The sequence below is a fragment of the Muscardinus avellanarius genome, assembly GCF_963383645.1.
Source record: "Muscardinus avellanarius genome assembly, chromosome: 2".
Classification (NCBI taxonomy): domain Eukaryota; kingdom Metazoa; phylum Chordata; class Mammalia; order Rodentia; family Gliridae; genus Muscardinus; species Muscardinus avellanarius.
Genome location: NC_137787.1, coordinates 79163269 through 79172600, shown reverse-complemented (window position 1 = coordinate 79172600; position 9332 = coordinate 79163269).

Below are 9332 nucleotides of genomic sequence, written 5' to 3'. Positions count from 1 at the left end.
CTGCAGGCCTCTAGGGAGGAGCCTCCGCGAGTCACTCGCGCCCCGCGAGTTTCTCTTTCGCCCTCGGCGCTCCAGCCCTCCCGGCTTCCAGCAGCGCGCGGGCCGGCGGAGGGGCTCCCGTCGGGGAGGCCGCCGCCGTCCCCCGCCGTCCCCGCGCGCGGCGGCTCCGGACACTTTACCTGCGCGGCGCTCGGCCCGGAGTCGCCGCGTCCCGGCTGGCGCCCGGCGTGGGAGCGGCTGCCGCGCGCGGCTCCTGGGAGGCCGGGGCGCGGAGGCCCGGGGCCGCGGCCGGGGCGGCAGCGCAGAGGCCACGGCCGCCCCCCGCGCCCGCCCGGCCGCCCGCCCGCGCGTCACCCGCCGCCGCCAGTGACGCGCCGCCTATAAATAGCGGCCGGGCGGCCGCGGAGGGGGGCGGGGCGGGGCGCCGGGGTCCTCGGCGGGCGGGTTCTAGGGGGGGGGGGCAGGCCCGGGGTCGGGTAGGGGTCCCCAAGGGAGGCGCTGCAGCGTGGTCTGGCTCAGCTTCAGCGCTTCTTTTCTTTTTTCTTTTTCCTGTCTTTCTGGCCTTGAACATAGTAGAGGTCTTGAACGGGGCATCTTTTCATTTTCCAAAAGTCTTAACCATCTTTAGACTTTGCGAACTTTAACCCAAGGCTGCCGCTTACAAGGTCAATGATTTTTTGTGGGGGATTTTTTTTTTTTTTCCTAACTTGGTCTCTGGCAGTTCTTTTACAGACTGTCAACACCTGTCCTAACCACTGAGATGCCCATATAAAGTTGGAAGTCTTTTTTTTATAGAATATCAAATAATAGATGGTTAAGCCAGTATTTCTTCCTAAACAAAATGTCTCAGGTATTTGAACGTTATATTGTGTGGGAATACTGATTAAAAAACATTAAAATAAAATACAGCCAGGCGTAGTGGCACGTGCTTGTAATTCTAGTACTTGGGAGGCTGAGACAGGAGGATCGCTCTTGGTTCGAAGCCAGCCTCAGCTACTTAGGCTCTCAGCAACTTAGTGAGATCCTGTTTCCAAATAAAATATAAAATAGGTCTGGGAGTGTAGCCTGGACATAGAAGGCCCCTACGTTCCATCCCCAATATCACAAGGAAAAATAAATAAATAAAATAGAACACAGATGTAAGCCCCATGTTGAAGTGACTATACATAGATAGTGTAAGTTTAAAGGGCTGAGGAGAGCTGGGCCTGGTGGCGCATGTTTGTAATCCCACTACTTGGGAGGCTGAGACAAAAGGATGACAGGTTCCTGGCCAGCCTCAGCTACTTGGGCCCTCCAAAACTTAGTGAGACCTTGTTTCCAAATAAAGAATTAAAATGCCGGGCGTGGTGGCCCATGCTTGTAATCCCTGTGCTTGGAAGGCTGAGACAGGAGGATTGCACAGGTTTGAAGCCAGCCTCAGCTACTTAATGAGCCTTTCAGCAACTTAGTGAGACCCTGTTTCCAAATAAAATATAAAAAAGGTCTGGGAGTATAGCCTGGAGGTAGAAAGCCTCTGGGTTCCACCTCCAGTACCACCAAAAAATAAACAATAAATTTAAAAAAATAAAGAATTAAAAAATAGGGCTGGGGATGTAGGGCTGGGCTATACCCCTATCCCTATTTTTTAGTCCTTTTAAGTTTTGAAAGAGGGTCTCACTGAGTTGCAAGGGGCCTTGCTAAGTAGCTGAGGCTGTCAGTGAACTGGGGTCCTCTGGTCTCTGCCTCCCGAATGCTGGAATTACAAGATGAAATGGTTTTTAATTCACAATCAATTCAAAATGGTATAGTGGAAGATTCACTGGTCTGGAAGTTGGGAGACCAAGAAATTCTGGTCTTAATTATGGATTCATTGTACTTTTCTGTGTCACCTTGCAGAAATCATAATATCTCACATTTCTCATTTTTACACCTTTATTTATTTTTTGGTGGTACTGGGGGTGGAGCCCAGAGGCTTTCTACCTCCAGGCTATACTCCCAGACCTATTATTTATATTTTATTATTTGGAAACGGGTCTCACTAAGTTACTGAGAGCCTCACTCAGTAGCTGAGGCTGGCTTCAAACCTGTGCAATCCTCCTGTCTCAGCCTCCCAAGCGCGGGGATTACAAGCGTGTGCCACCACGCCCAGCCACATTTCTCATTTTTAAAATAAAAACTTTTAGTTCCTTCTCTACATGAACATTCCAGGATGCTAAAGAGTATTCTTGGTATAAAGTTTCATCAAACTAACTTGAGCACCTAGTGTTTTCAGACAGGAGGCTCTCAGGTCTAAGATAGCCTCAACAACTTAGCAAGACATACAACTTTCTAGTTTCAAAATAAAATAGAGCTAGAGTGTATGTAGTTCAGAGGTAAAACACTCCTACGTTCAATCCCCAATACCAAAAATAAAATTTTAAAAAGTGGCAAGTGGAGAATATTAAGTTCTGACATTTTAAAACTTTTTATACTTTTCCTAAAATTAAATTTATTAGAGTCACTTCAGAGGAAAAAAAAATGAATGGGAAGATGCCATTAGAACAATTTTCAAATGAAAAAAAAATCAGTATTGTTTCATTTATGCTACAGCAGACATATTTACATTCTAATGATGTCACGGACCCTATCCAACACCACTCTCTTATGTAATAAATAGATTATGGGTTGCAAAATACACTAAGACCACTTTCTTCAAACTTGTCCCCAATTCTGACTTGTTGTGTGCTCTAAAAGGAATTTTTTAGTTGAAAGATATGAAATTGTTTCTCAATGATTGATGGTACTAAGACCCAGAAAGTCTTCTGGTTGACCTCCATTAGACCATCAGAATATGCCTTCTTCTCCTGTCTTCAGGTTGATGAAGGAAGAAAACATTAAAAAAATGGCAGAAACAAGTTTAGAGCCAAAACATTTGCTTCACATAGACACTACCAAAGTGTGATCACAACTAAAAGTTAACCAGTATTTTTCCAGTTCCAAAAGCACATCTTGCCTCTTTCTCCCATAAAATGTTTAGTGTCTCTAATTTAACTTTGCCTTAAGCTTGTCTCTTCTCTTTATTATTAAGAGGTATCTTTCTTTCACTGCTATTTTTCCCCTGAAACATCCAGCTTCTCATTAATTTTAAATTCAAGCTCTCTAACTTACATATTTCTTTTTAACATAATCTATTTCAATCTCCATTATCATTACCTTAAAATTTTAATAGAATAAAAACCAGCATTTCTTAGTTAAACTTGAAACAGGCCCCATTTTACAGGAGAAGAGGGGAAAAGATTAGTTCTAGGATCAGTGGAAATACAATAAACAATCAATATCCTCAGAACAACAACAAGCAAAAAATTATGCTGAAATTTATAAATTAGGGGAATGAAAATGGGGGAAATCTTTTATTTGGATCTCCTTGATACCATAAAGCGTGTTACAATTTTTCTAACACAGAGAATGTTTTAGAATGTGGACATTTCCCAATATTTCCAAAGTTTCTGTCACCTGAGGTTAAATCCTTCAAAAGACAACTCTGCAGTTACAGTATTGAAGAATTTATTAGAGAAACTACTGTGCAGTCTTGCCTTATTACTCTGTTCATCCTCATCTATATTTAGAGAGTGGCGCCAGCCAGGCTGAGGCTTTAAAGGAAGGAGCACAAATATTTGCCGTAACCTGTGCGGTATAGTTTTGGTGATTGAAATCAAAATTCATTTTGGAAAATATCACTGAAGTTATAGTATAAGCAAATCTTAGCAACCCTCAAAAGGATAAATAGAAAGTTAACGAGAAAAGTGATGAAGATTCTCAGTACTCCAAATGAAATAAAAGGGACAATTCAAGGTACAGATCTAGGAACTTTATTCATTTAAAAGGCCAAGGAATCCAGGCAGTGATCTTAAAAATAAGGTTGGCCAGTCTTGGTGGTACATGTTTTAATCCCAGTACTTGCTAGGCTGAGACAGAAGGATCGTAGACCTCAGAATTTATGGAGGCCCTATGCAACTTTAGTGAGAACTTGTTTCAAAATAAAATAGGGCTGGGAGTGTAGTTCAAAGGTAAGATGCCTCTGAATTCAATCCCTAATATAGCAAAATAATAAGAGTAATAATATAGTAAAATAATAAGAGTAGTAAAATAATAAGAGTAATAATAAATGGTCTCAGCATTTGGGAGGCTGAGACCAGAGGATCGCGGCTCGAGGACAGCCTCAGCTACTTAGTGAGGCCCTTTGCAACTCAGTGAGACTCAGTTTCAAAATAAAGAATAATAAATAGGGCTGGAGGTGTAGCTTCAATTACTTAATGATTCCCTTTGCAGCTCAGTGAGACTCGGTTTCAAAATAAAGAATAAAAAATAGAGCTGGGGGTGTAGCTCCTAGGTAGAATGTCCCTGGGTTCCACCCCCAGTACCGCCAAAAAAAAAAAGAGTAACAGTGTTGACTGAACTCAGCCAACTTATAGGATTCCTAACATCAATTCAAAATATGAACTGACAGAGGTAACTGGCACTTGGGATAAAGTTGTCCTGACTTTAATGTTTAATTCCTCAAGTATTTTATTTATAGAAGCCATTGCAAACTACTTTGATTTTCCAGTATAAATTGCTATAGACTCCAGGAAATATATAGATCAGGATTTGTTAACAATGAATTTTTTTTTTTTTTTTTGTGGTATTAGGGGTGGAACCCAGGAGCTTTTCTACCTCCGGGCTGTACTTCCAGGCCTATTTTATACTTTATTTGGGAACAGGTCTCACTAAGTTACAGAGAGCCTCACTCAGTAGCGGAGGCTGGCTTCGAACCTGTGGGATCCTCCTGTCTCAGCCTCCCAAGCGCTGGGATTACAAGCGTGCGCCACCACGCCCAACAACAATGAATATTTAAAAATACTTTATGAGAGTTCAGAGTGCTAGGACTACTTGCTCTTGCTTCACTGGATCAATTTCTGACTCTTCTTTCCCTTCCTCTGAATTGTCACACAGGACTACCCATCCCAGAACACTGTCTTTCTTTCTTTCTTTCTTTCTCCTTTCTTTCTTTCTTCTTTCTTTCTTTCCTTCCTTCTTTCTTTCTTTCTTTCTTTTTTATGTATGTGTATGGTATTGGGGAGTTAATCTAGAGGTATTCTACCTCAGAGGTACACCGCCAGCCCTATTTTATGTTTTATTTTGAAACAGAGTTTCTCTCACTAAGTTGCTGAGGCTGCCTATGATCCTCCTGTCTCAGCCTCCACAGTACTGGGACTACAGGTGTGAGCCACCATACTAGCAGAAAACATTTCCAAGGCTTCCCTGTGAACTGTTTTCCAGGTGGGTGTGACCAAGGGGAAGCCTGAGCAGAGAAGTGGAGAACTGAAGGATGAGAAAAAAACAGAGAATTCCCCACCCTTCCCCCATGCTCTGCACAGGCCAAATGACCCCTGACCCCTGACCCCTGACTCCGAGCTTCAGCAGCACAGCGCCATCCTTTATCCTTCAGCTAAGGGTCCTAGAGACTTCATTCTGTTGGAAATCACAGTTGCCTTTATTTTTTCTCAGCTCTTCTGTCACTGTTTTTCAAATTTTTTGAATTAAATGAGCCCTGTACTGAGTACTAAGAGCAGTTCCTATTGTCTTGGTTAGAGCCTAATTCCATACATCCTTTGAGAGGCATTATTAAAGAGTATACGTGAAGAATCCAATTGTTACTTGAATTTCTTTTGCTAGATTTTTTTTTTAAAGAAAATTATATGTGCTACTTATAAGTGCTAATAAATGAGCTGGCTGCAGTTGTACATGCCTGTAATCCCAGTACTTGGGAGGCTGAGAAAGGAGGATTGCAGATTTGATACCAGCACCAGCAATTTAGTGAGACCCTGCTTCAAGATTTAAAAATAAAAAGGGCTGGGGGGGTATCTTCGAGATAGAATGTCCCTGTACCAAAAACAACAACAACAACAACAACACGCTAATAAATGGTATACTCTTTGAAGAAACAGAAAGAGCCTAATACATTTTTTTTAGCAATCAATGTTCCATGTACACAATTCAAAATTATAAACACAAAATATTTTATAACTTTACTGTATGTTAGAACAGGGGAATTACTTAGCTGAAACTGAGACATAAATTCTATGCTAATAAGAAGGGTGGCATATTATACCTGTCAAAGTTTAATTTACATTACACATCTTCTGTGAGGCCCACTCAATCACTAGCTTGTTTGCCAGTGGTCTCTGCCTCCTCAGATCTTAAAAGAGAGAGAGAAATAAAAGAACTTTCTGTCTTATACATTTGTAATATCATTACAAATGTGAATCAGTTAATATTTTGAAATCTAAATTATGACTATATATTTTCTGATTACTTCTCTCCTCCCTCCCGTCCACTGTAAGAAGATCTGCCACTTACTTATTATCCCAGGAGGAAACAACATAGGAGCATATAAATATGGACTATGAGTATTTATGCCTTTATTTTGTAAAATTCTAAATTCTCAGGAAACAGGGTTCTAAGACCCAGCCTAAGTGTCTCTGAAGAAGCTTCAAAGAGGAAGGATTCCCTTGAAATTGGAAAAAAAGATCTGGATAGAGAAAAAGGGAAAGGGAATGATTGGGGTTTCCCAAGGAAGAACCCAAGCCCTAGGAGCTGATACTTGGAGGAGTAGCTGAAGAGGAGGCCCAGGGTAGACTTGGCAAAGGAATTACACAGGGTCATGGTGCCAGCATTCATCATGGGAGATGAATCATCACACAAACACTACCTAGACCTAGCTAGCTTGTATCACAGTTCTTTTTTCCACTGACCAGTCTGCATCCCAGGTAGCCAAAGCAACTAGTCAGGATTTTTATTCTCCCTCTCCCCCACCCCCAGGCCATAGTTGAACATAGAAAAATGTCAGCTGCCACCACCACAGAGTAAACGTGCTGGAGAACAGAGCCAACACCGAAGAAGTGCGTCCAAGACAAGGAGAAGGAAAAGCAGATGCTGAAGACATTTGAGTCTGAATCTCCTATTCCTGGAGGGTCACTATCACTGTACTTTCAAGTCATATGAGCAAATTTGTTCTTTTTTAGCTGAAGTCAGTTTGGATTGAATTTTATGTCATTTGAACTGGAAAGAGCCCTAAATGAGACACTTATCCCTGTTATCTGTTCAAAGCCTTAGTAAGCTGGGGAAATAGTAAGTACAGAACATACCTGTCGGCCCTTCCCGTCTTATTCATGTGTGATATTGATTAATTATGCTTACTGCGCCTGGATAGGGGAAGGAGAGACTTGATATTACCACACATGTGCATGTCAAGTCAAGAATCAAGTGGAAGTGCTATTTCAGGTTAAACTTCTAGGGACAATAGAAAGCTTTTGGCCAGAGGATATTAAAACCTTCTATCACCATTACAGAAAACTCAACAATGCCAGAGATGAGGTGCAGAGTGGTCTTTGTTCCCTGTGCATCTCTATTGCTGCTCCCCCACCTCCAGGCGCCAGTCCTCACCAGATAATAGGAGTCCTTCAAACTGCCAGTGTTCCAGGTGTTAGTATCTGACCTAACTCTCTCCTTTGGCTAGAATGACCTTAGCACTACTGTCTACCCAAGATCCTGCTCCAGTGCCCAGGCTCTGTAACATTTTACCTGACTGCCACACAATCCTGTCCCTCATGTGGAATCCTCATGTCACACTCTGAGTATGCTTCTGTTGCAGCCTATATGCAGTTGTTTGTTGTTGTTGTTGTTGTTGTTGTTGTTGTTGTTTATTTATCTAGCTCTCCTACCACTAGTTTGGTTTCCATGAGGGCAGGAATTCTCTCCAATTCATCTGGGAATTTTTAGGGGTCTGCTTGTCAGTAGTGGTAATAAATAATCAAATAAGTGAAATTAATGAATGTAGAAACAAAAAGATTCAGGGGCTGGGCGTGGTGGCACACACTTGTAATCCCAGCATTTGGAAGGCTGAGACAGGAGGATCGCACAGGTTCGAAGCCAACCTCAGCTACTGAGTGAGGCTCTCAGAAACTTAGTGAGACCCTGTTTCCAAATAAAGTATAAAATAGATCTGGGAGTATGGCCCAGAGGTAGAAAAGCCCCTGGGTTCCACCTCTAGTACCACCAAAAAAACAAACAAACAAACAAAAGAAACAAAAAGATTCAGACATTTTTTTCTTCCCTTCTGGTCCCGGAGATTGAATGCTCGGGCATTTTACCTCTCAGCTAGGCCCTTTTTATTTTTTATTTTGAAGCAAGTTCTCACTAAATTGCCTTGCACTCTAGCCTCTAACCTACTATCCTCATGTCTCAACCTTCCAAAAATGAATATTACAGGTATGCACCACACGCACACAGATTAGATTCATCTTCCTTACAGGAAGAAGTTTGAAGTTCACCTCATCTTTGTGAATTAAAATATATACCATAATAGCAAAAATAGCAAAACTATAAATTCTAAAGGGGCTCATGATAACATTCTGCATCTCATTCCTGCATAAATATAAAAATATACCTTTAAGAATTCTTATTATTTAATTTGGCTATCTTTCTCCTCTCTTCTAAATAAAATACCTTGAGGGTGCAGTGGTCCGTGCCTATAATTCCAGTACTTGGAAGGCTGAGATAGGAGAATTGCATGTGTGAGACCAACCTTGGCAATTTAGCAAGACCATGTTTCAAAATGAAAAAATAAAAAAGTAAAAGGTGGCTGGGGTTGTAGCTCAGGGGTAGGACACCCCTAAGTTCAAAACTCAGGATCACAAACATTTTAAATAAACAATGACATCTTTCTATTCCCTGTATCTTGTTTTCTGTATGTCTGATTACTTCCCTAATCTATACAATATTTGAAACTACCTAGTTGTTTTATTACAGCCCAGATTAAAATATTAGTTCATATAGTAAAAACTTTGAGATAATTTAAATAACCAAGCTAAATACATCTAGAAAAATGAACTTTTACCCACTTTGTACAAGCACACACACATGTACACACACATACACATAGTCATAATCATACTCTTTAATAATCCCATGATTTCAGTATCCCTGTGTAAAAAGAAAGTTGCTGTCACTTGAAAAGGTTACTATCAAGGATGCTATTTCTCATAGGCCTGCAGGAATCTGGGCATGCTTAGAAGCAGAAGGATGAACAAAGTAGGTGTTAAAATTAGCTTAACATAAAAATGTATCCAGATTATTTCTTTTTTTTCTTTTTTTTTTTTTTTTTTTTTTTGGTGGTACTGGGGGTGGATCCCAGAGGCTTTCTACCTCCGGGCTATACTCCCAGACCGTTTTTTAATATTTTATTTGGAAACAGGGTCTCACTAAGTTGCTGAAATCCTCACTAAGTAACTGAGGCTGGCTTCGAACCAGTGCGATCCTCCTGTCTCAGCCTC